This window comes from Podarcis liolepis, assembly GCF_965112155.1.
Source record: "Podarcis liolepis genome assembly, chromosome: 5".
Classification (NCBI taxonomy): domain Eukaryota; kingdom Metazoa; phylum Chordata; class Lepidosauria; order Squamata; family Lacertidae; genus Podarcis; species Podarcis liolepis.
In genome coordinates, this window is record NC_139556.1 from 96575518 (window position 1) to 96599751 (window position 24234).

The following is a 24234-nucleotide window of genomic DNA, read 5'->3' on the forward strand; positions in this document are numbered from 1 at the left end:
TCTGTCACAACAGCAACATTATGCCTGTTCTGCCCCCCACAAGGGTCAGCTATTAATCTGTGTATTAGTATTAGGTAGAAGGAATAACAACACTGCCCCTTTTAGAAAAAATAGTGCCTTTCCCCACTTTTTAAACCTCAAGGCAGGTTGAGAAATGTAGGCACAGCAATATTCTAGTTCCTATTGGGTCTGCCTCTCAGAGCGGTAAAATACCTCCCTTCTTCCTTTGTTTCAGTCTAGTGCAGGCATGTCCAAAGTCTGGCCTGGTGGCTTAATCCAGCCCGCTGGTCGGTTTAATCCAGCCCCTGTGGCAGTTAATTTCCTGGGGGGATGTCGTAAAAGAAGGTCAACAACTTCAATCCTAAAAAAGTTCAAGAACTTTGGTGTAAAATCCCAAGAAAAATCTCTTCAGTCCTAAAAAAAGCTCAGCAACTTTGGTCAGCCCTCATGCATGTTCACTTCATCAAATCTGGCCCCCTTTGAAAAAAGTTTGGACACCCCTGGTCTACTGCTTGCATACCTAGAAAGAAGGGTGAACTCATTTGTTCTTACATAACCCCATGAACTCCAAAGAGAACTTCATCCTATTGGAATATGATTAATATTTCTATTTGTGCCTTGATTCTCTTCAATAATCTATGAATGAGAGCTTTGTGGACTTTTGCTGAATACTAGACTGAGAGAGAAGTCTCAGGACGGAATAATGGCGACCCAAGCTTACGTATCCCAAGTGTGAAGAGTGCAGTTGTGCTCATGTCCTGCTCGTGGGCGCCCCCCTAGACATCTGGTTGGTCTGATCCAGTGGGGTTCTTCTTATCTTCCTATTTTGCTTTAGTTAGCAAATGTGTCTGGGTTGTGTGAGAGTGAAACCTACGTTTCGTTAATGCTCCAGTGTTGCAGCATCTTTCTTGCTCTGCTTCCAACTGATACATCTGCGGAGGTGTTAGTAGTCACAGCAATAGAATGACTTGTTCACACCCATTTTATCTATGTTCTAGATCTCCATGAGTAGAGAGATTATTATTAATCCTCGCAACAGAATGGGCTGTAGACGCCTGTTTTATCTATGTTTTGGATCTCAGTGACTAGGATGTTACATCTCTTCTCACCAAAATTATCACTGTCGCCAGCTGAGGGAACTTAATAGTATCCTGGACATTTAACCTTCTTCTTCGGTGACTAATGTCTCCCCTGCTCATTGTTTCTTGCTTAGAAAAACTTTCCTACAAAACTAAATTTCAATCTCTCTAGGGAGGAAAAATTATCATAGAAAATGTATTATCCCCTACCTTCTGCTATATGATAAGTAGACATGGTTATTTAGCAAAGGCTAAATAAATAAATAAATGATATTTTTTTTAAAGCACAAAGATGGATTTTTCTTTGAATTGGATAAAAGTTCATGCTTATACAGAAACTGCAAAAGAAGCAAGGGCAGGGTGGACATATGCCCTTACTTTACAGTCCTCTGAAGGGCTCTCCAAACCAAATCCACTTAACAACAACAACAACAACAACAACAACTTATTATTTATACCCCGCCCATCTGGCTGGGTTTCCCCAGCCACTTTGAGGACGGCTCCCAACAAAATATTAGAAACACAATAAAACATCAAACATTAAACACTTCCCTAAACAGATAAAGATAATCTGAGAAACTGAGGGCAGGGAGCTGAAGTTGCTCATCAGCAACTAGCAGCTGACAGCAGACTAAATGGGCACACATGCCACAGAGTACAGATGCCTTCGGGAGAGTGAGATGTATTGTATTTAAATTATTTCTAAATTTGCATTAATTTGAATCAAATTTCTCCTCCAACACTACTCTCACAACAACCTTGCAAAATAGGTTATCATCATCATAAACTTTATTGTTTATAAACAATAAACATAGCCAAAGGCCATGACATCATTCACAAAGGGAACAAAAAGAAAAGCAATAAAAACCATAAGAACATCAGGCACTGCAGATACAATAAAACACGATCACGTCTCCTAAAAATTATTTGTTGCATACTGTCAGGGCTGCCGCCCAGTCCCAGCTCACATAGGACCAAGTCAGCCAGCGTTCAGTTTCAAAGAGTCTTTATTGGATTACAGGTTCCATTTCCAAACTGCAACGTGCAGCCCTACTTCTTCTAGGTCAGAACGACGAAGACCCGTCTGAGTCTCCGCCTCTAGCGCACCAGCTTAATACCCTAGCCTTGCTCCACCTCCTGCGCCTTTCCTTCCGTCTCTGGGTCCTCCTGCCCCCCTGGGTCTCTCCTTTCCTACTCTCTTCTGACGCGGACCCCCCTGACCCTTCCGCCTCCTTGCGGCGGGCTTTGGGACTCGGTTCACTCTCTGGGCTGCTGGCTGCGCCAGCTTCCGTTACATTTGAACTTGGCGCGCGCGCCCAACTCTCCACTTTCCTCTTGATCGTTTCCTCGCTCCCCGAGGTGGGCGTGACTACTCCTGACTCATGCCCTCCCTCCTTCTGAAAGTCTCCGGAGCCCGATATCTGGTCCCCTTTCTCCCCGCTGCTCCCGGCTGGGAACGTGGGTCCCGATCTCCAACTGCTGCTTTCTGATCCCTCTCTGGACCCTTCTTCCTGGGGTGTCCCCCTGCTCTCCCCCCTTGCTCTGGCTGCTGGCGCTCCCTTCTGGGAATCCTCGGACTCGCTAGACAGGCTCGGTGATCTCGGGTCGTCATCCCCACTCATCCTTCCTTCGTATTCCTCCCCCTCGCTCTCTGTCTCCTCCCTTCTCTGCGTCTCTGCTCCTGAACCCCTGACATCCATCCCCCCCTCGAAGCCCCCCCTTCCCCCCTCCCCGCTTTCAAGGGTGGTTGGTGGGTGCTCCGTCATCACGGGAGTGAATGTCGGATACAGTTCGCTCCCCGTTGCTGGCCGCCAACTGAAGACCTCCGAGTCTTCCTCCCCGCGTTCGTCAACAGTGGTCTCCTCCGCCTCCATCTCGGTGCCGCCGTGCTCGAAACCAAGGTCCTCCCCGCAAACGTCCATGTCCGTCTCTGCGTCTGTCGCTGGACCTGGTGTCTCCTGCCACTTCCGGCGCCACTGCTCCTCTGGCCGATCGTCCCACCAATACGAGTTGTCGGACGCCGAACCCTCCGGTGACCCCTCTGGGGAACGTGTGCGCGGTGCGGGTTCCCCTTCCGAGTCGAAGCCATGGAACGTGCTGGAGGAAAGCGTGGGCGTGAACAACCAGTCGTCGAAGAAGCCCGCTGGCATAGGTCTGTGTGGGAAAAGGGCATGAAACTCATCCTTGAGCAGGGGTTCCTCCAAGGCGTAGTCCGGCACCCAGCTATTAGTACTGGCCCGGGTGCCCTCCCTTGCTAGTAGATATTCTACTCCATCTTCCCCCCATCTGGAGTCCAAAATCTCCGTGACTTCGTTGATGGGGTCCTGCTGTGGCAATCTTCCCACCTCCGTCCGCTCCGGAGACTGACTCGGTGCCGTTCCTGGTTCCTGGAACCTGTGCGGTGCCCTGTAGGGAGTGAGCACCGACCTGTGGAACACCGGATGCATCCTGGAACCCTCTGGTAGCACCAGCCGGAAAGCCACCGGGTTGATCTGCGCTTCGACTCGGTATGGACCGAGTTGCTTGTGCCCTAGCTTCCTCTTGGCTAACGATCGGGTCGGCACCGCGTGGGCTGCCAACCAGACCCAGTCTCCCACTCGGATCTCCTCGCCAACTCGCCTGTGCTTGTCAGCTTGGACCTTGTATGCGTGCTTCGCCAGCTCCAGCTGCCGTCTGAGTTGATCGTGGACCTCTTGCAACTCAGATGCGAAAGCGTCCGCCGTCTGTGGTTCCCCTTCCCCCACTCTGTCCAGTCCCGGGAAGGTTCTGGGATTCCTCCCATTGTTGGCGAAGAACGGCGTCACCCCTGTGGATACGTGTTTCGTGTTGTTGTAGGCGAATTCGGCGAGCGGCAGGTAATCCACCCACGTCGCCGGCTGTTGATTGGCATAGCATCTCAGGTACTGCTGCATGATGGCATTGACCCTCTCCGCTTGCCCGTTGGTCTGCGGGTGCCTTGCCGATGTCAGGTTGATCTTGACGTTCAGGAAGCCCATCAGCTTTTGCCAGAAATTCGAGATGAACTGGCGTCCGCGGTCGGACAGTATAGACCGTGGCAGCCCGTGCACTTTGAACACGTGATCTATGAACAATTTGGCTGTTTGTTCTGCCGTGGCCACCTTCGCACACGGTATGAAATGTGCCATCTTGGTGAACAAGTCCACCACCACTAGTACAGCTGTCTTGCCTCTCGAGCTGGGTAGATCCGTGACAAAGTCCAGGGCCACCCTCTCCCATGGTTCAAACGGCGTTTGCAGCGGTTCCAGCAGTCCCGCCGGTGGTTTGTGCACCGGCTTGGCCCTCTGGCAGGTGTCGCACCTCGCGACGTAGTCCGCGACTTCCCCCCTCAGTCTGGGCCACCAAAAGTCTCTTGCGACCAATTCCACCGTTTTTTCTGTGCCAAAGTGCCCGGCCGTGGGTGCGTCGTGCAGCTGCTGCAGTACCCGGGCGCGAAGTTCGTCTCCCGGCACGTAGACGGCCCCTTTACGTAAGAGCAAGCCGTCTCGTATCTGGAACTCGTCGCCCTTCGCCGTGCCCTTGTGCACCTCTGCCATCTTCGCCTGCGCGAATGAGTCGTCCGTCAACGCCCTTCGCACCGCATCCAGGTCTACTGTGGCTGAAGCGCACGCCCACGCTGTTGGCGCGAAGATGTGCATGGCCGCCGCTGGCGTCGCCTCTTCGAGGTACTGCGGTTTTCGGGACAGGGCATCCGCCATGATGTTGGTGTCGCCCGGGACGTACTCAATTCGGAAATTGAAGTCAGCAAAGAACTCCGCCCAACGGATCTGCCTCTGGTTCAGGAACCGAGCCGTGCGCCAGTGCTCCAGATTCTTGTGGTCCGTGCAGACCTGCACCGTGTGCTTGGCGCCGATCAGGAAGTGCCTCCACGCCTTGAAAGCTGCATGAATGGCAAGCAGCTCCCTATCCCAGATGGTGTAGTTCTGCTCCGACTTGCTGAGCTTTCTGGAGTAGAACGCCCCCGGCCTCCAGACCCCCTGCGGGTCCTTCTGCAGCAGTACCGCTCCCACTGCTCTATCGGACGCGTCTGTCTCCACCCTCAGCGGTCTGCTGGGGTCGATATGCAGCAGTTGCTCTTCCGACGCGAAGAGACGCTTGAGTGTCTGAAAGGACCGCTCCGCCTGCTCCGTCCAGATGAATTTCTTTTTCTTGGAGCTTAGCGTGTCCGTAATAGCTGCCGTCTGCATCGCGAACCCCTTGATGAACTTGCGATAGAAATTGGCGAATCCGACAAACCTCTGGACCTCTTTCCGGTTGCGCGGGCTCTTCCAATCCAACACCGCACGAACCTTGGCGCTGTCCATGGCTAGCCCCTTGTCCGACAGCTTGTAACCCAAGAAATCCACCTCCGTCGTGTCGAACTGGCACTTCTCCAGTTTGGCGTACAGTCTATGCTGCTGCAGCCTCTTCAGCACCTCCCGAACGTCCTGGTCGTGTGCTTGCTGCGAGTCAGAGAATATCAGGATGTCATCCAGAAAGCAGACGCACTTCTTGTAGAGGAGTCCCGCCAACACGTGATGCATAAAAGCTTGAAAAACGTGGGAGCCATTTTGCAATCCAAAAGGCATAACTCTATATTCGTAGGTGCCCAGAGGCGTGAACATGGCTGTCTTCCACTCATCGCCCTCCCTCATACGGATGAGATTGTACGCTCCTCGCAGGTCCAACTTGGTGAACACGCGTCCCTTGCGCACCGTCGCCAGCAGGTCGTCAATCCTGGGCATAGGGAAATCGGAGGGCTTGGTCATTCTGTTTAAGAGGCGGTAATCCACGACCAATCTTTTTTGGGGCGTGTCCTTTTTCTTCACGAAGAAAACAGGACTGCCCCCTACTGCGCTGGACTCCCGGATGAAACCGCGCTGCAAATTGTGATCGATGAACTGTTTGAGTTCCTGTAGTTCGTCCTCAGACATGGAATATAGCTTCCCCTTCGGCAGCGTCGCCCCTGGCAGGAGGTCAATCTTGCAGTCATATTGCCTGTGCGGTGGTAGCTTGTCTGCCTCTTTCTCGCAGAAGACCTCCAGAAAGTCCGCGTATTTGTGGGGAACTGCTTGCAACGTTCCCAACTGCAGTTGTGAGTCCTCCTCCTCCCCCTCCTGCCTGGGCAGGATGCAGTGTTCTGCGCAGTAAGAGGAGCCGAAGATCAGCTGTCTCTGGTACCAAGCCAGCGTTGGACTGTGCCTGTCCAGCCAACTCATGCCCAACACAATGGGCGTGTCCGACAGTCGGGTGACATTAAAACTGATGACTTCCCTGTGGTTACCAAGTTGCATCACCATTGGTGGCGTCTGCTTCACCACCTGCCCCCCTAGCAACTCTCTGCCATCCACTGTGACGACTTGCAGGGGCAGAGTGGCAGGCAGCAGATTTATAGCGTGCTGCTCCACAAAATCCTGTGCTATAAAGTCTGCGTTGCTTCCAGAATCCACAGAAAGCGGCACTTCGATGGTGACTCCATTGGGTAGCTGGAGAGACGCTGTGAGTTGCACTACTGGTTTGGGTGGGAGGGGGTCCGTGGGTTGCAATATCGCTGGGGACTGCTTCACTGATGCGTCTGGCTGGGCCCCAGTGCCTCTGTCTCCAGCCAGACATCGTCGTTTCCCTGCTGGGCTTCGCTGCATTGTGTGGCCACTTTCACCGTTGCGGAGGCTGCAGTGTGCTTGGAGCTCCTCTGGGGACACTCTTTCGCCAAGTGTTGAGGGCTCTCGCATATGTAACACTTCCTGGTCCCTCTAGGAGGTTTAGTCTTGACTGCTGTCGGTGCAGAGGCTCTGCTAGCTGACTGAGCCCTGGCGCCTCCCACTTCCATAGGTTCCACTCCCCCTCCTGGCGGAGGTGTGGATTGCGCACGCGCTGCTTCCCTTGGAACGAAAGAGAAACTTCTCGCTGCTTCGCGCCCTCCACGTCCTTCATCTCTGCACCATGGACGTTCTTCCAGCCTCACCCCCACAGTCAGCGCCCTTTGGACCACCTCCTGCGTGCTTCGGGGCCTCTCCCCCCTCGCAATTTCATCCTTCACAGCAGAGCTGAGACCCTCCCAGAACAGGTCCCTGACTGGGGGCGAGTCCCGGTCCCATTCCAATGCACTGACCAGCGCAAAAAAGCGGGCGTGGTACTGTCGGACGCTCGCCCTCCCTTGTTTCAGTCCATGAATCTCCCGTCGGGCAAGATCCACATCAATGGTAGACAAAAAACATGCATCCATCGCTTTGATAAAGGCATCTGCACTCTGAAGCGCCGGATCTTTATCCCTCCACAAATTGCGCAGCCACGCCTTCGCATCCCCATGCAAATGGGACAGTATAAACCCCACTTTCTCTTGCTCATCTCTAAAGTCTTTTGCCAGCAGTTGCAGTGCGCACATCACATCTGCTCGAAAGTTGGGGTACTGTTGTAAATTCCCATCGAAGTGAGCCACCAGCCCTCCTGCTCTCCGTGCCAACCCAACCCCCTCCGGTCTGGGTCCTGGCTGCCCATGCTTAACCCATGCTTCAAACCTGGCATGGAGATCTCGGTAGGCGGCTGCCACATCCTCCTCCCTTTTCTTGGATGCCAGTACCTCCGCATTCAATTGGGTAACTGCCTGTTGCAGCGCTGAAACTTTCTCTGCTTCCGTCATCTTTGCCAACCGTCGTGAGCTTGCTCCCACACACCGATCCCCTCCTCCAGCTGCTTCTGTCTCCGCTGCGAGGTATCAGTTGTCAGAAGCTTGAGAGACGGGTCTTACTGTCAGGGCTGCCGCCCAGTCCCAGCTCACATAGGACCAAGTCAGCCAGCGTTCAGTTTCAAAGAGTCTTTATTGGATTACAGGTTCCATTTCCAAACTGCAACGTGCAGCCCTACTTCTTCTAGGTCAGAACGACGAAGACCCGTCTGAGTCTCCGCCTCTAGCGCACCAGCTTAATACCCTAGCCTTGCTCCACCTCCTGCGCCTTTCCTTCCGTCTCTGGGTCCTCCTGCCCCCCTGGGTCTCTCCTTTCCTACTCTCTTCTGACGCGGACCTCCCTGACCCTTCCGCCTCCTTGCGGCGGGCTTTGGGACTCGGTTCACTCTCTGGGCTGCTGGCTGCGCCAGCTTCCGTTACATTTGAACTTGGCGCGCGCGCCCAACTCTCCACTTTCCTCTTGATCGTTTCCTCGCTCCCCGAGGTGGGCGTGACTACTCCTGACTCATGCCCTCCCTCCTTCTGAAAGTCTCCGGAGCCCGATATCTGGTCCCCTTTCTCCCCGCTGCTCCCGGCTGGGAACGTGGGTCCCGATCTCCAACTGCTGCTTTCTGATCCCTCTCTGGACCCTTCTTCCTGGGGTGTCCCCCTGCTCTCCCCCCTTGCTCTGGCTGCTGGCGCTCCCTTCTGGGAATCCTCGGACTCGCTAGACAGGCTCGGTGATCTCGGGTCGTCATCCCCACTCATCCTTCCTTCGTATTCCTCCCCCTCGCTCTCTGTCTCCTCCCTTCTCTGCGTCTCTGCTCCTGAACCCCTGACACATACGATAGAATAGCAAGGGGTTCTCAGGTAGGATGTGCCAGCTTAAATATCCAAATCAGCTTTGCAATAGACTGCTATTTTACAAAATAGGTTATGCTGAGAGTGTCTGCTCTAAAGTCAAGACAAACCATGAAAGTCATCTTTCATGGTTGAGGGCTCATCCACACTTAGCTTTTGCCCTGCACTTTCTAGACATGGGTCGGGGCTTTAAACTCTGCCAGTGGTGCTTTCACCATGGAAACGCGCTCTTAAATGCTTCATCTGATCACTACACCAAACTGGTATTTTAGTCTAACTGGGTTGCCAGCTGGGGCTCACCCAGACTTCAGTCAAGTTTCCTGCCTATTAGAACTCTTCAGGCCTTCCTCTTTCTCCTCCTGCACACTCCCAGTTCTGCATCTAAGCAGTTTACCCTGTCCCCATCCTTGTCATGCCCAAGATGAGTTTCCTACATGTTCAAGCCAAGATGCAAGTCTCAGTACCAAAGCTGCATTACCCCAAATGCCTTGCTCATTCTTTCCCTTGTGCCACTGCAGCTTGAAGGAGTGTGCTTTTGGGGTGAATGTATGATGCTAAGACGTTTATAATTTTCATTTATATACATCACAACAATTATTTTGCCAAGTTTAAACATTTTCAATTTCAACTCCCTCCCCCCTCTTTCTGCGGTTCCTTTCATTTATTTTGGTCCATTCCTGCATGCACCAAATTGTCTTAACTTATTCTTTTATATGTCTATTCTAGTATATATCTCATATATATCTTAAAAGCTGCAGGTTTTTAAAATAGTCCTGTCAATGTCTTGATCTGTTTACAGTTTGTTTATAAATATTCAATAAACAACTACCATTCCTTTCTAAAAAAATTGTTGTCTTGATTTCTTATTCTTCCTGTAAGTTTCACGATTTCTGTATGCACCATTCTTTTCTGTATAAAATTTTCTTTCATCGGGACCTCTTCATCCTTCTGCTTTGGGGCAAATAACATTCTTGCAACTGTAGTCGCATGCATAAATCAATTTCTATACTGCTTGGGTAGTTCTAATCCTATAATTCCCAAGAGAAAAGCTTCTTTTTGTTGTTGTTGTTTCTTTATGAATGTTAACTTAAACATCTTTTTGAATTAATTATACAGTCGTTCCTTGGTTCTGAAGCACCTTGGTACTCGTACGTTTTGGCTCCTGAACACCGAAAAAAATGGAAGTAAGTGTTCTGGTTTCCGAACATTTTTTGGAAACTGAACGTCCAATTCGGCTTCCACTTGAGTGCAGGAAGCTCCTGCAGCCAATCGGAGGCCACACCTTGGTTTTTGAATGTTTTCAGAAGTCGAATGGACTTCCAGAACGGATTACGTTTGAGAACAAGGCTACAACTGTATATCATTTCCTAGTAAGCTTTAAACTTATTACAATACCATTACATGTGAAAAAGGTGCCTTCTTTCTCTTTACATTTCCAACACTTATTTGACTTTGATTTATACATTTTTTTTTTGCCAATCTACTAGGTGTTAGGTACCATCTATATAGCATTTTCATATAATTTTCTTTTAAACCATAACATGCTGTAAATTTTATATCCGTATTCCATAATCATTCCCATGCTTCCATTTCAGTATTATGACCAACATCTCTTGCCCAGTGTATCATTGAAGATTTCACTTGTTCATCCTTTGTCTCCTATTCCAATAACATCTTATACATTTTAGACATTACTTTAACATTACAATTTAACAGGTCTCTCTCTAATTGTGATAATTGTCCCCCCAACCCCCGCTTCATATCATTTTTAAATATTTCATGATGCTATTGTAACCATGTTGTTAACATTCCTGGTAAATCCTTAAACTCTTTTAATTTAAATTCTCCACCCTCCTCTCTTAATAAATTTCTATAAGTCACCCAACTTTCCATCATGCCCCCCCCATTGCTATGGCTTTCAAAGGTGAAAGTTAAAGTGGTGTTTTAGTTTCCAATAATTTTTTATATCTGACCCATATTCTATACATTTTTTCCTAATTACAGTGGTACCTCGGATTAAGTACTTAATTCGTTCTGGAGGTCCGTTCTTAACCTGAAGCACCACTTTAGCTAATGGGGCCTCCTGTTGCTGCTGCGCCGCTGGAGCACAATTTCTGTTCTCATCCTGAAGTAAAGTTCTTAACCTGAGGTACTATTTCTGGGTTAGCAGAGTCTGTAACCTGAAGCTTATGTAACCCGAGGTACCACTGTATATGGTTTGTAAAACCTTTACATACTTTCACTTTTTTATACCACAGATAAACAGATAAACCAAAAATATTATCGTGACCTTCCAAATCTAAAATCTAAAATATGCAGATTCTTCAATAGCAACCATTTCTTCAACCAGCACAGACAAGATGCTTCATAATATAATCTCATATCCTGCAGGGGAAAGCCTCCTCCATCTTTCGTGTCTATCAGTATTTTATATTTCATTCTTGTTTTTTCCCCTTGCCAGATATATTTAGAAATATCTTTTTGCCATTTTTTGAAGCAATCTGTCTTGCCGATCACTGGTACTGATTGAAAAAAAAACCCAACAACATTCTGCCCAGGCTGCCCAGGAAGACTCCCCTGTGGTGAGTGCCTGAGGGCCCTGCTCTTGCCACTTACCATCTGGCTTGGGGCGGGGCCTGGGGCCTCACAAGGACTGCCTGCTGCTTGCTGCCTGCTGCCCAGGAGGACTCCCCTGAGTGAGTGCTTGAGGGCCCTGCTCTTGCCACTTACCATCTGGCTTGGGGCGGGGCCTGAAGCCTCATAAGGACTGCCTGCTGCTTGCGGCCTGCTGCCCAGGAGGACTCCCCTGAGTGAGTGCTTGAGGGCCCTGCTCTTGCCACTTACCATCTGGCTTGGGGCGGGGCCTGAAGCCTCATAAGGACTGCCTGCTGCTTGCTGCCTGCTGCCCAGGAAGACTCCCCTGTGGTGAGTGCCTGAGGGCCCTGCTCTTGCCACTTACCATCTGGCTTGGGGCGGGGCCTGGGGCCTCACAAGGACTGCCTGCTGCTTGCTGCCTGCTGCCCAGGAGGACTCCCCTGAGTGAGTGCTTGAGGGCCCTGCTCTTGCCACTTACCATCTGGCTTGGGGCGGGGCCTGAAGCCTCATAAGGACTGCCTGCTGCTTGCGGCCTGCTGCCCAGGAGGACTCCCCTGAGTGAGTGCTTGAGGGCCCTGCTCTTGCCACTTACCATCTGGCTTGGGGCGGGGCCTGGGGCCTCACAAGGACTGCCTGCTGCTTGCGGCCTGCTGCCCAGGAGGACTCCCCTGAATGAGTGCTTGAGGGCCCTGCTCTTGCCACTTACCATCTGGCTTGGGGCGGGGCCTGGGGCCTCACAAGGACTGCCTGCTGCTTGCGGCCTGCTGCCCAGGAGGACTCCCCTGAGTGAGTGCTTGAGGGCCCTGCTCTTGCCACTTACCATCTGGCTTGGGGCGGGGCCTGAAGCCTCATAAGGACTGCCTGCTGCTTGCGGCCTGCTGCCCAGGAGGACTCCCCTGAGTGAGTGCCTGAGGGCCCTGCTCTTGCCACTTACCATCTGGCTTGGGGCGGGGCCTGGGGCCTCACAAGGACTGCCTGCTGCTTGCTGCCTGCTGCCCAGGGGGACTCCCCTGTGTGAGTGCCTGAGGGCCCTGCTCCTTTTTGCCACTTACCACCTGGCCCAGGGAGGGCCTGACAGGCCTCACAAGGACTGCTCCTGCCACCTACTATCTGGCCCAGGGTGGGGTATCACAAGGATGGTTGTTGCCACTGATGCTGCTACTGCCCAGGAGGACCCGTAGGGGTGCAGAGTTCTTTTAACATTTTTTTAAAAAAAATATTTTCCTTTCCTTTTAGATTTTTATATATGGAGGTGGGATGGATGTTTGGGTGGGCTTGGGAATTTGTTAGATTTTGATGAATTTGTAATTTTTGCAGTTGTATTTGTATTGTTTTATTGCTTTCTGGGTTGTTTTTGTTTTATTGTTTTAAGGTTTTATTGTTTTAGGCTGCGAAAGAATAACATTAATTGCCATCAATGGAGGCCACTATGAGGCCTGGGATTGCTACCGTGGAGGGGCGAGGGAGGTATGGCGGTGGGGGCAGATGTTATAGGCGAAGGGGATTGAGATATGGATACGCTCGTACCCCTTCCAATCTGCGCCCCATCCCGAGGGACGAGGGTAGGGTGAGCAAGGTTTACTCACCTCCGTCACTGGTGCTGTGCAATGCCAGGTCTATAGGCAATAAAACCGCCACCCTGCGAGATTTCCTTATCTCGCAGGGGGTCGACCTGGCTTGTGTGACGGAGACCTGGGTGCGCGAAGGGGCAACAGTTACCTTACGAGAGATGGCGCCCCCGGGTTTCTCCGTCCTCCACCAGTCGCGGACTGTGGGCCGGGGGGGAGGGGTGGCATTATTAATCCGGGAAGATTGTCCTTTCAGGGCTCTACCATCGCCATCGATCCCCGGCATTGAATGTGTTGGCCTAGTGTGGGGCTCCGAGGAGAGCTTGGCTGTCTGGCTGGTGTACCGGCCACCTAGCGCACCAGCAGCCACCCTGTCAGGCCTGTTGGAGGCGGTGGCCGGCTGGGCCTTGGAGTTCCCTAACCTATTGGTACTGGGGGACTTCAACATCCATGCTGATGCCACTCCCTCCTCACAGGCTCTGGACCTGGTGTCTTCCATGGCGACACTAGGGCTCTCCCAGTTTGTTTCGGGCCCCACGCATCAAGCAGGCCACACGCTGGATTTGATCTTTGGCGTAGGTATAGATGTGATCATGTTTCCTTCGATGAAGGTGCCATGGTCTGATCACTACGCTCTGAAAGCCAGGATTGACTTTCCGCCCCCACCCTGCTTAGGTGGCCAGCCAATTTGGGCTCGCCCGCGGAGGCTGATGGACCCTGATAGATTCCGTCAGGCCTTGCGGGACCTTGCTCCCCCTGGCGACTCATTGACTGAGCTTGTTGAGGGCTGGAATATCCAGCTCCTGGCAGCCATCGATGAGATCGCACCTAAGCGCCCTCTGCGACCCCGCAGAAACCGGGCTCCCTGGTTTACCGAGGAGCTCCGGAAAATGAAGCGGGACCTCAGACGGCTAGAGCGAGTATGGCGGGGTGCCCGTGACGGAGCCTCAAGAACATCTTATAGGACTTTTATGAAAACCTACGAGATGGCGGTGAAGGCTGCTAAGAAGTCATACTTCTCGGCCTCCATTGCATCCGCTAGCTCTCGCCCAGCGCAATTATTTAGTATAATCAGGTCTTTAACGTCCCTTGTGGGACAGCCACATTTAAATAACAATTTGACACTTAGCTGTGAGGCATTTGCGAGCTTTTTTGCGGAGAAGGTCTTGTTGCTCCGCCATGACCTCCCTGCCAATTTGGATACAATAAAGGAACTGGAGGCCCCTCGACTGTCCTCGGGTCCAGTATTGGACCACTTCGACCGGATATCCCCAGCCGATGTGGACAGACTCCTCCGAGCTGGAAAGCCCACCACCTGTCCTCTCGACCCGTGCCCGTCTTGGCTGATTAGAGCGTGTCCAGACGAGGTGCGGGCCCTCCTGGGGGATATCATCAATTTGTCCCTTGGCACGGGGACATTCCCAGGGGAACTGAAGGAGGCAGTGGTGCGCCCGCTCTTAAAGAAAACATCATTAGATCCTTTAGATCTATCCAATTACCGCCCGGTTTCGAATCTTCCGTTCCTGGGTAAGGTGATTGAGAGAGCGGTTGCCGAACAGCTTGGTGGGTTTCTGGATGAAACATCGGCTTTGGATCCATTCCAGTCCGGCTTCCGCACTGGTCATGGGACCGAGACGGCTCTGGTCGCCCTAACAGATGATCTTCGTAGACAGCTGGATCGAGGCGGGTCGGGGCTGCTGATTCTTCTAGATCTATCAGCAGCTTTCGACATGGTCGATCACGAACTTCTGGACCACCGCCTTGCCGACGTGGGGATCCAGGGCACAGTCCTTCAATGGCTGCGCTCGTTTCTCTCTGGTCGGGGACAGAGGGTGGCGCTTGGGGGGGAATTGTCATCGCGCCACTCCTTGGTGTGTGGAGTACCTCAGGGTGCGATACTCTCCCCGATGCTTTTCAACATCTTTATGCGCCCCCTCGCCCAGCTTGTTCGGAGTTTTGGGCTGGGTTGCCATCAGTATGCCGATGACACCCAACTCTATCTGTTGATGGATGGCCATCCTGACTCGGCCCCAGACACACTGACCAGATGTTTGGAAGCTGTGGCTGGATGGTTACGTGGGAGCCGGTTGAAGCTAAATCCTTCGAAGACAGAGGTCCTGTGGCTAGGGCGGGGCGATATGGGATTGGGGGGGCAACTCCCATCTCTTGCGGGGGCGCAATTAGTGCCAGCACCGTCTGTTAAGAGTTTGGGTGTAATCTTCGACGCCTCCCTTTCCATGGAGGCGCAGATTGCAGCTATAACAAAGGCGGCATTTTTCCATCTCCGCCAAGCTAAGCAGTTGGCTCCTTACCTCTCTCGCCCTGACCTAGCCACTGTGATCCACGCGACGGTCACCTCCAGATTGGATTATTGTAACTCGCTCTACGTGGGGCTGCCCTTGAGACTGACCCAGAAACTCCAGCGGGTGCAGAATGCCGCAGCGAGACTCCTCATGGGGTCTTCGCTGCGAGATCACATTCATCCGGTGCTACACCAGCTGCACTGGCTCCCGGTGGAGTACAGGATCAGATTTAAGGTGCTGGTTTTAACCTTTAAAGCCCTATACGGCCTAGGACCCTCGTACCTACGGGACCGCCTCTCCTGGTATGCCCCACAGAGAAACCTACGGTCTTCAAATAAAAACATCTTGAAGGTCCCAGGCCACAGAGAAGTTAGGCTGGCCTCAACTAGAGCCAGGGCTTTTTCGGCTGTGGCTCCGATCTGGTGGAACACTCTGTCACAAGAGACCAGGGCCCTGCGGGACTTGACATCCTTCCGCAGGGCCTGCAAGACAGAGTTGTTCCGCCAGGCCTTTGGCCAGGGCACAGCCTGACTCCCTCCCTCGGCAATCTTCGCGGAGCTCTGGCCCAATGGTTGCCAGTGGCCTGAATTAATTAATTTTACAACGAATAATTTTAGAGTGTTGTTTATGTTATACTTTTATACTGTTTTATTGTTGTTAGCCGCCCTGAGCCCGGCTTCGGCTGGGGAGGGCGGGATATAAATAAAATTTATTATTATTATTATTATTCTTGGTAATACATTCATCTTTATGGTCGACTCTCCTCCCAGCAACGAAAGTTTTATTCTACCCCATATCCTCCCAGGTTTTCAAATAGTTATCTCTATATAGATTTGTATTTTTCACTGTTAACCATACACTGAAATACTTAACCTTCTTTTTGATCTTTAGACCTGATATATTTTGTCATTTATTTTTACTCTCATCATTCATGTTTTTTACCAGGAGCTTGGTTTTATCTTTGTTAATTTTCAGACCTGTTATCTCTCCAAATGATGTTGAACTTAACGACCTCCAAGCAGGGGTGGTGCATCCCATTTCGCTGCTTGAGGCAAAACAGCAAGTCCTGCCCTGCTGCCAATACCTGCTGATTATGGTGCCACTTCTCTGCCAGCCCTGCTGCCTCTGCCACTGGCAAAAAAATGGCACTGACATAAGTACAAATTTCAGGCGAGAGTTTGCTTAATTTGGGTGAGATCTCACCAAAATCATACAAGATCTTGTGTGCTCTGCAAGATCTCATCCAATTTTGGTTGAAATTGACACCAATACCAGCACAATTTCTGCACTAGTGGTGGGGCACTGACTGCCCCCTTGTGGCCTTCTGCTGCCCAAGGCCACCACTTCAGTCTGCCTAATGGCAGAGCCAGCTCTGCCTTCAAGTCTCTTCCATCTCATGATTCTCTATGAAAGCTTGAATAATGCAGATAAACTAGGAGAGCTAAACCAGGATACAGTTAAACTAGGAGATCAGCAGTATATTTGGATTACCATGATAATATGGATAATATGGATAATATGAATTTTAATGTAATAGGAGGGTTAAAATAAAAAAGAGTTCCTGGAATTTTATTTAATCACATGTAATGTGTGGGTTATAATATTAAACAAAATATGAACAAATATGAACAAGGAGCTTCTGGAATTGTCTAGTATAATTATAAGATTGGCTCAGAAGTGTTACTAAGTGTGTGTTGCAATTATAATATGCAATTCTCTTTGTGCCCTCCATCTTTCCCAACATCAGGGTCTTTTCCAGGGAGTCTTCTCTTCTCATGAGGTGGCCAAAGTCTTGGAGCCTCAGCTTCAGGATCTGTCCTTCCAGTGAGCACTCAGGGCTGATTTCCTTAAGAATGGATAGGCTTTATCTTCTTGCAGTCCATGGGACTCTCATGAGTCGCCTCCAGCACCATATTTGGATTAGATTAGGACAAAATAAGCCTATTATGAATTAATATGTAATGGGCATGTTTGAGTGAACATGTAACAGAATAGAGACAGAATCAATGGGAAGGTTATTTACAAATTATTTCAAAGCATAGTAATACTTTTTTTAAAAAAAAGGTTTAATAACAAACTTGAGAAAACTAGGAATAGAACAAAAAACTATCTGGGGTGGAGTAAGCTTAGCTGATGCTGCTAAATTGTTCAAGCCTGGGTAGTGTATATAGAGGTCCTGGGCTCCCCAGACTACAAGACCTCCCTCTCGGCCTCACTGACGTGGTTTTAAAAAGACCAAACCAATACATTTAGCACCAGCCTTGCAGCAGGAGTTGCCAGAAGGAGGCATACAAGACACCTTAGGGACTCCACTCCGGATTTATATAAATTGTTCAAAATGTAGTTAAAAGAAAAATAGATTGTGAGTGGCTCCAAAAGGACCTCTCCAAAGTGAGTGAATGGGTGGTAAAATGGGAAATGGGATTCAATGCAAACAAGTGTAAAAGTGATGCATGCTGGGGTAAAACAGTCTTAATTTCACACATACACTCATGGGGTTTGAAATGGTGATGGCTGATCAGGGTCAAGACCTTAGGGTCTCAGTAGATAGCTCAGTGAAGATGTTGACCCAGTGTGCTGCAGCTGTGAAAAAGGCAATTTCTCTATCCTTTTTCTCCATGACATGCAGAAGCTCATAATTACCATCGTCAGATTTTATTGGTCAACCAAATGCAGGTTATAGCACAAACACAAACAAACAAAAAACAGACAAGTCTCAAAAACCTATTATAAAACCTATGGTTTCTTTTCACTTCCTTTCCACAAGGTCTACTGAGCTTCTGGACAGGGTTGCCTTGCAGTGCCCTCTGGTGTCACATGTTAATAATGCATTATTAACGTTTCAAAAAGAACATCATATGGCCATATGGTTATCAGAACCATTCCTCAACTCTCTTTTTTAGTGTTAAAAACCATGAGTGTAGATCTACCCCCAGTCCATGTAAACTGAGCTGGCTGGACCAATGGTCTGATCTGGCATAAGGCCAAATACTATGTTCAGAATGCTGGGGAGTCCCCCCCAAAAAAACCACAATATTAGACACTCAGCTAGAATGTATACCACAGATCGGGAAAGGTACCACCAGGGCCAAGAAGTGGCCAGCATGCTTAACAAGCGACATCAAAGTGTATGCTTTAGCTGAGATTCCTGCACTGCAGGGGGTTAATGACCCCTGGGTCCCTTCCAACTCTACAATTCTATGATTCTGTGATTCAAAGAAGCTATCAGAAGAAAGAAGTCTTCCTTCAGAACATGGAAGCCCCATCCAAATGAGGAGAAGAAGAAAGGACACAAACTTTGGCAAAATAAATGCAAGCTCCACAATAAGCAATGCTAAAAGCATAAAGACCAGCAACAACATTCTTTGCGCATGTAACAGGAGACAGCAAAGGATACTGCAGAAGTGGGGACTGATAAACATGAATTAAGTTGCCTGCAGGCTGAGTTAACAAGTATCCCTTAATGGTTGCCACTCTATAAAGACAGGGTGTGGGAAACTGGCTAACTCAACAGTAGCCCCCAAACCCCTTTGGTTGGTCTTAGACTGCCTCCAATGCGCCCCCCTGTGGGCTGATGCCAGGGACTGGACTGCAGAAGAGGCTTGGAAACCGGCCCCTCCTTCTCCTCTGCTTCCCTTGGAGGAGGAGTGGGAGTGGGGGGATCAGCCCCCCTCCCCATGTAGTTTCCAGAGAAGAGGGAGACAGGATTGTTTTACAGCAGAATGCTGAGCTGCCAAGTTTTGAGATCTTAGGCTGTAGGTAGGCAAACTAAGGCCCAGGGGCTGGATCTGGTCCAATCACCTTCTCAATCCGGCCCGCAGATGGTCCGGGAATCAGCGTGTTTTTACATGAGTAGAATGTGTCCTTTTATTTAAAATGCATCTCTGGGCCTTGGTCCAGTATATCTTAAGGAGCATCTCCACCCCCATTGTTCTGCCCAGAAACTGAGGTCCAGTGCCGAGAGCCTTCTGGCGGTTCCCTCACTGCGAGAAGTGAGGTTACAGGGAACCAGGCAGAGGGCCTTCTCGGTAGTGGCACCCGCCCTGTGGAATGCCCTCCCACCAGATGTCAAAGAGAACAACAACTACCAGACTTTTAGAAAACATCTGAAGGCAACCCTGTTTAGGGAAGCTTTTAATGTTTGATGCATTACTGTATTTTAATATTTTGTTGGAAGCTGTCCAGAGTGGCTGGGGAAGCCCAGCCAGATGGGCGGGGTATAAATAATAAATTATTATTATTATTATTATTATTATTATTATTATTATTATTATTATTATTTGTGGGGCATAGGAATTCATTCATTTTTCCCCCCAAAATATATTCCGGTCCCCCACAAGGTCTGAGGGACAGTGGAATGGCCCCTTGCTGAAAAAGTTTGCTGACCCCTGTCTTAGGCAAAGGAGGGGGAGTTGGAGAACTGCCAACAGAGTTCCTTAGACAGCATAGAAGCTTGCACTCGTAGACTTCCGGTCGGCGCCAGCGTTAATGGCGGTCCTCTTTCCGAGCTTCGGAGGAGGACTGCTCTGCGAGTTCGGGTCTGACCCGCTACGGCAAGCGGAGGACCCCTAAAATCACAGGCGCGGAAGCCTGTGAACAAGGAGACTCGGTGGGCACCAGAAGCGCCCCCTTACTGCGAAAGAGCCTTTTTAAAGGCTCCGGAACGGCATCGGGAGAGCGCGGTGCTGAGAGTCGCTACCCAGCCCGCAGAGTGAAGCCGCGTCGCCATTGACGGAGAGCGCCGATACCTTCCTGTAAATTTGGGACTGAAAAACCTGTGAGTAAGACTGAACGTTAATTTGGGAAACTTTAAAGTTGAAATTTGGCTGAAAACGGGGAAGGTGAAAATTAAGGAAGTCTGCCTTCCCCCGACTGCATGACAGCTAAAGCAACGGAGTTTTAAAGCTGCAACTGTATGAAGTTCTTTTGGATTATTTAAACCTGACATTGGATTTAGACTTCCCCTCTAGCAGGCAGGGCAGAGGGGAGGAAGAAGGGACATTAGGAACCTGCATGATTGATGCAAAAGAGAGAAGCCTTCCGCTGTCTTAATACCCTGAAACGGACTGCTAAATAAGACACTAGGGCACTGAACTGTCTTTACTTCTGGGAAAGTTACATGGTTGAAGTTTTGTTGGATACAAACTTTTAAGACTTTGTTGCTACAGTATATTGGACTGTTTTGAAAGAGTATCTACTGGAAAAAGTGTTGCAGTATATATCCTCAAGCCTCTTGAGATATTTAATTTCTTTGTTTCCTCACTTGGACATTTTGCTTTGCTCCCCCTAGAGGGTTGAAAGTAAAAGTTGCAACGGTTTAAGACAGTGGGATTTTCCATCAGGGAATTGTCTTTGTGGGAACGTCCTTGGGACATGAGTGGCTCAGCAGAAGAGATAACTACCAGAGCCAAAGCTAAACAGCAACAACAGCAACAACAGCAACAACAGCAACAACAGCAACAAAAGAAAAGAGGCTCAATTTCAAGTGTAACTCCATCAGGGTCAAGTGTAACTCCTACAGGAACAGTAGGACAAGAAAAAGTGACAGCTGCCTCCATGGAGTCAGTGACACAGGCGTTACTCAAGATAAACCAATCTTTGGAGACTTTGACCAAGCAGAGTACAGAAAATACACAGAAATTAACAGAAATAACAGCAAGATTGGACTTGAACACAAAAAGTGTGACAAGTAATACAGAATCTATAAATAGGCTGATTGAAGAAAACTCTGCAACACGTAAAATTGCAGAGGACGCCAGAAGCATTGCCGGAGAGACACAGGAGAAGCTAGAACCGATTGCTAAAAAGGTTTATGAACATGATGCAACTTTGTCTTTGATGGAACTACAGAGAAAGGAAAGAAACCTGAAATTAAGATTAATTCCTGAGAGCGAAGGAGACAGCCTCGTGGAGTTCTTAACAGAAAAGTTTGCTGAGTTTTGGGAAGATTTGGAGGAGGAAGAATTTAAAATAACAACAGCATTCAGACTGGGCAGGAGACTGAACAGAAAGACCCCAAGGGATTGTCTGATCACCCTTAGGTCCAAGGAAGAAAGAGACAAAATATTAAAACTACATTACCAAAAGGCCTTGGAAATTGAAAATTCACCAATACAAATTTTTAAAGACATCCCTAAATATATCTTGGAGGTGAGAACCTTCTATAAGGACCTGGTCTACCTGCTGAAGAAGAACAACATCCTCTTTAGGTGGGAGTTTCCACAAGGACTGTCCTTTAACTACAAGGGAAAGAAGGTCAAAATAAAGACAATTCAAGATAAAGAGAAGTTTTTGGAGAGAAACCAAGAGGACCTACAGAAGGGAACGGTGGACCCAATTGCAGAACAAAGGAGAGCACTAGACATTCTGAACCTGTCGTTTGGACTAAACCCACCACCATCAGAGGAAGAGCAACAACTTGGAGCGGTTGGAGGAGTAAGAGAAAAGTAACAAGATGGCCCTTCAATTCCTTAGTTAGAATTGTAATGGGCTGAATATGCCTTTGAAGAGACATCAAGTGTTTCATATTTTGAAAAGAGAACAATTGGATTTGATTTGCCTACAAGAAACCCATGTAACCAGGGTACACACGAAACTATTTATAAACAAAAGATTAGGACAAGAATTTATCTCATCGGACAAAGTCAAGAAAAGAGGAGTTGTGATTTATGTAAAAGAGAAATGGACCCCAAAAATGATGTTTAAAGATGAACAAGGAAGATACCTGGCAGTAGAAATACAAGCACAAGGAGAAAAATTTTTAGTAGTTGGAGTTTATGCACCAAATGAAGGCAAGGCAGAATTCTTTAAGAAGCTCCATGAAATACTGATGGACTATTTGGATTATAATGTAATAATCATGGGAGATATGAATGGCGTGGTTTCTACAAATATGGACAAGGCACAAAGATTGACAATTTCCAAGGAAGGGAGACTTCCGAAGACCTTCTTTGAAATGACTGAAAATATGGACTTAATAGATATATGGAGAACAAGGAACCCTCTCGAGAGAGAGGGAACTTTTTTCTCCCAAGCAATGATGACCTGGACCAGAATCGATCAAATTTGGATTACTAGTGGGATGGCTCCAAAGATTAAGAAAATAGAAATCTGTCCAAAGACTTGCTCCGACCATAACGCTGTGAAAATGGAAATGAAACTTAAAACAACTGGTCAATTCAGATGGAGGATGAATGACGCCCTGTTTCGAGATGAGGAGATTCACATGAAGGCCCAAAAAACTTTAAAGGACTATTTTGAAATAAACTTAAGGGCCGATGTGGAAAAAAGAGTGATCTGGGACGCAAGTAAAGCTGTGATGAGAGGGTTTTTGATACAACAAAATTCAATAAAAAAGAGACTGCAGAATGAGAAGAAGGAGAAGATCTTGGAAAAAATAAAAGAAGGAGAGAAAAAATTAAGATCAAAACCAAAGTCCCAGGAAATCTTGAGAGAGATTAAGTTACACCAAACACAATATATGGAATTGATGAATCAAGAGATCGAGTGGAAGATAAAGCAAATGAGACAAAAGACATTTGAATCTGCAGACAAATGTGGCAAGCTTCTGGCTTGGCAATTGAAGAAAAGACAGAAACTAAATACAGTTACGAATTTAGAAGTGGACGGAAAGAATATAACTAAACCTAATGAGATTAGAAACTGTTTTTTGAGTTATTTCAAAAAATTATATTCACAAGGACTACAGAATGAAAAAGATATAGATGAATTCCTTAAAAAATATGGACTACAAAAAATCTCTCATCAAAGTAAGGTGGATCTAAACCAGAGAATAACAGAACAAGAGATAGAGGGTGCCATCCAGAACATGCAACTAGGCAAATCTCCAGGACCAGATGGATTGACTTCCAGATACTATAAAGCTTTAAAGGAATGGTTGATACAACCGTTAAAGGAAGTCTGTAATGAGATTTTAGAGGGGGAAAAGGCACCAGAGTCGTGGAAAGAGGCGTATATTACACTCATACCAAAGACAGAGACTGAAAAGACTCAACTTAAGAACTACCGCCCAATATCTTTACTTAATGTGGATTACAAAATTTTTGCAGACATTCTGGCAAAAAGATTGAAAAGAGTTTTGATGGAAAAGATTCATAGGGACCAAGCAGGCTTTCTCCCCAAAAGGCATCTATCAGATAATGTGAGGAATATAATTGATATTTTGGAGTTGCTGGAGGTGAATATAAACACTAAAGCAGTTATGATCTTTGTGGACGCGGAGAAAGCCTTTGACAATATTTCTTGGAGCTTTATGAAAAAGAATCTTCATGGGATGGGGGTAGGCCAAGGATTTGAGAATGGTATGGGTGCGATATATTCTGAACAAAAAGCTAAGTTGATTGTAAATAATGTAGTAACTGAAGAATTTAAGATAGAAAAAGGGACACGACAAGGGTGCCCAATTTCCCCATTGCTTTTTATATCAGTCCTGGAGGTTTTGCTAAATATGATTAGAGATGACCAGCAAGTTAAAGGTGTACAGGTCGGAGCAAAACACTATAAGTTAAGAGCTTTCGCAGATGACTTGGTACTTACTCTACAAGAGCCAGATACTAGTACAAAAAGGGCCTTGGAAATAATTCAAGAATTTGGCCAGGTGGCTGGATTTAAATTGAATAAACAAAAGACTAAAGTGTTGGAAAAAAACTTAACAGCTATGGAGAGGGAGAAATTTCAGAATGAAACAGGTTTGACAGTGGTTAAGAAGGTGAAATACCTAGGGGTCTATTTGACATCTAAAAATTTGAATTTGTATAAAGATAATTATGAAAAATGTTGGCTAGAAATCAAAAAAGATTTAGAGATATGGTCAAAGTTGAAATTGTCAATGTTAGGCCGAATTGCAGTTATCAAGATGAATGTATTGCCTAGAATGTTATTTCTGTTTCAAACTTTGCAAATCCTGGACAAGATGGATTGTTTCAAGAGGTGGCAGAAAGACATTTCGAAATTCGTCTGGCAGGGCAAAAAGCCCAGAATTTAATTTAAAATACTGACAGATGTTAAAGAAAGAGGGGGATTTGCCCTGCCAGACTTAAAATTGTATTATGAAGCAGCAGCGTTTTGCTGGCTGAAAGAGTGGATGCTCCTCGAGAATACCGACATTTTGGACTTGGAAGGTTTTAATAATACATTTGGTTGGCATG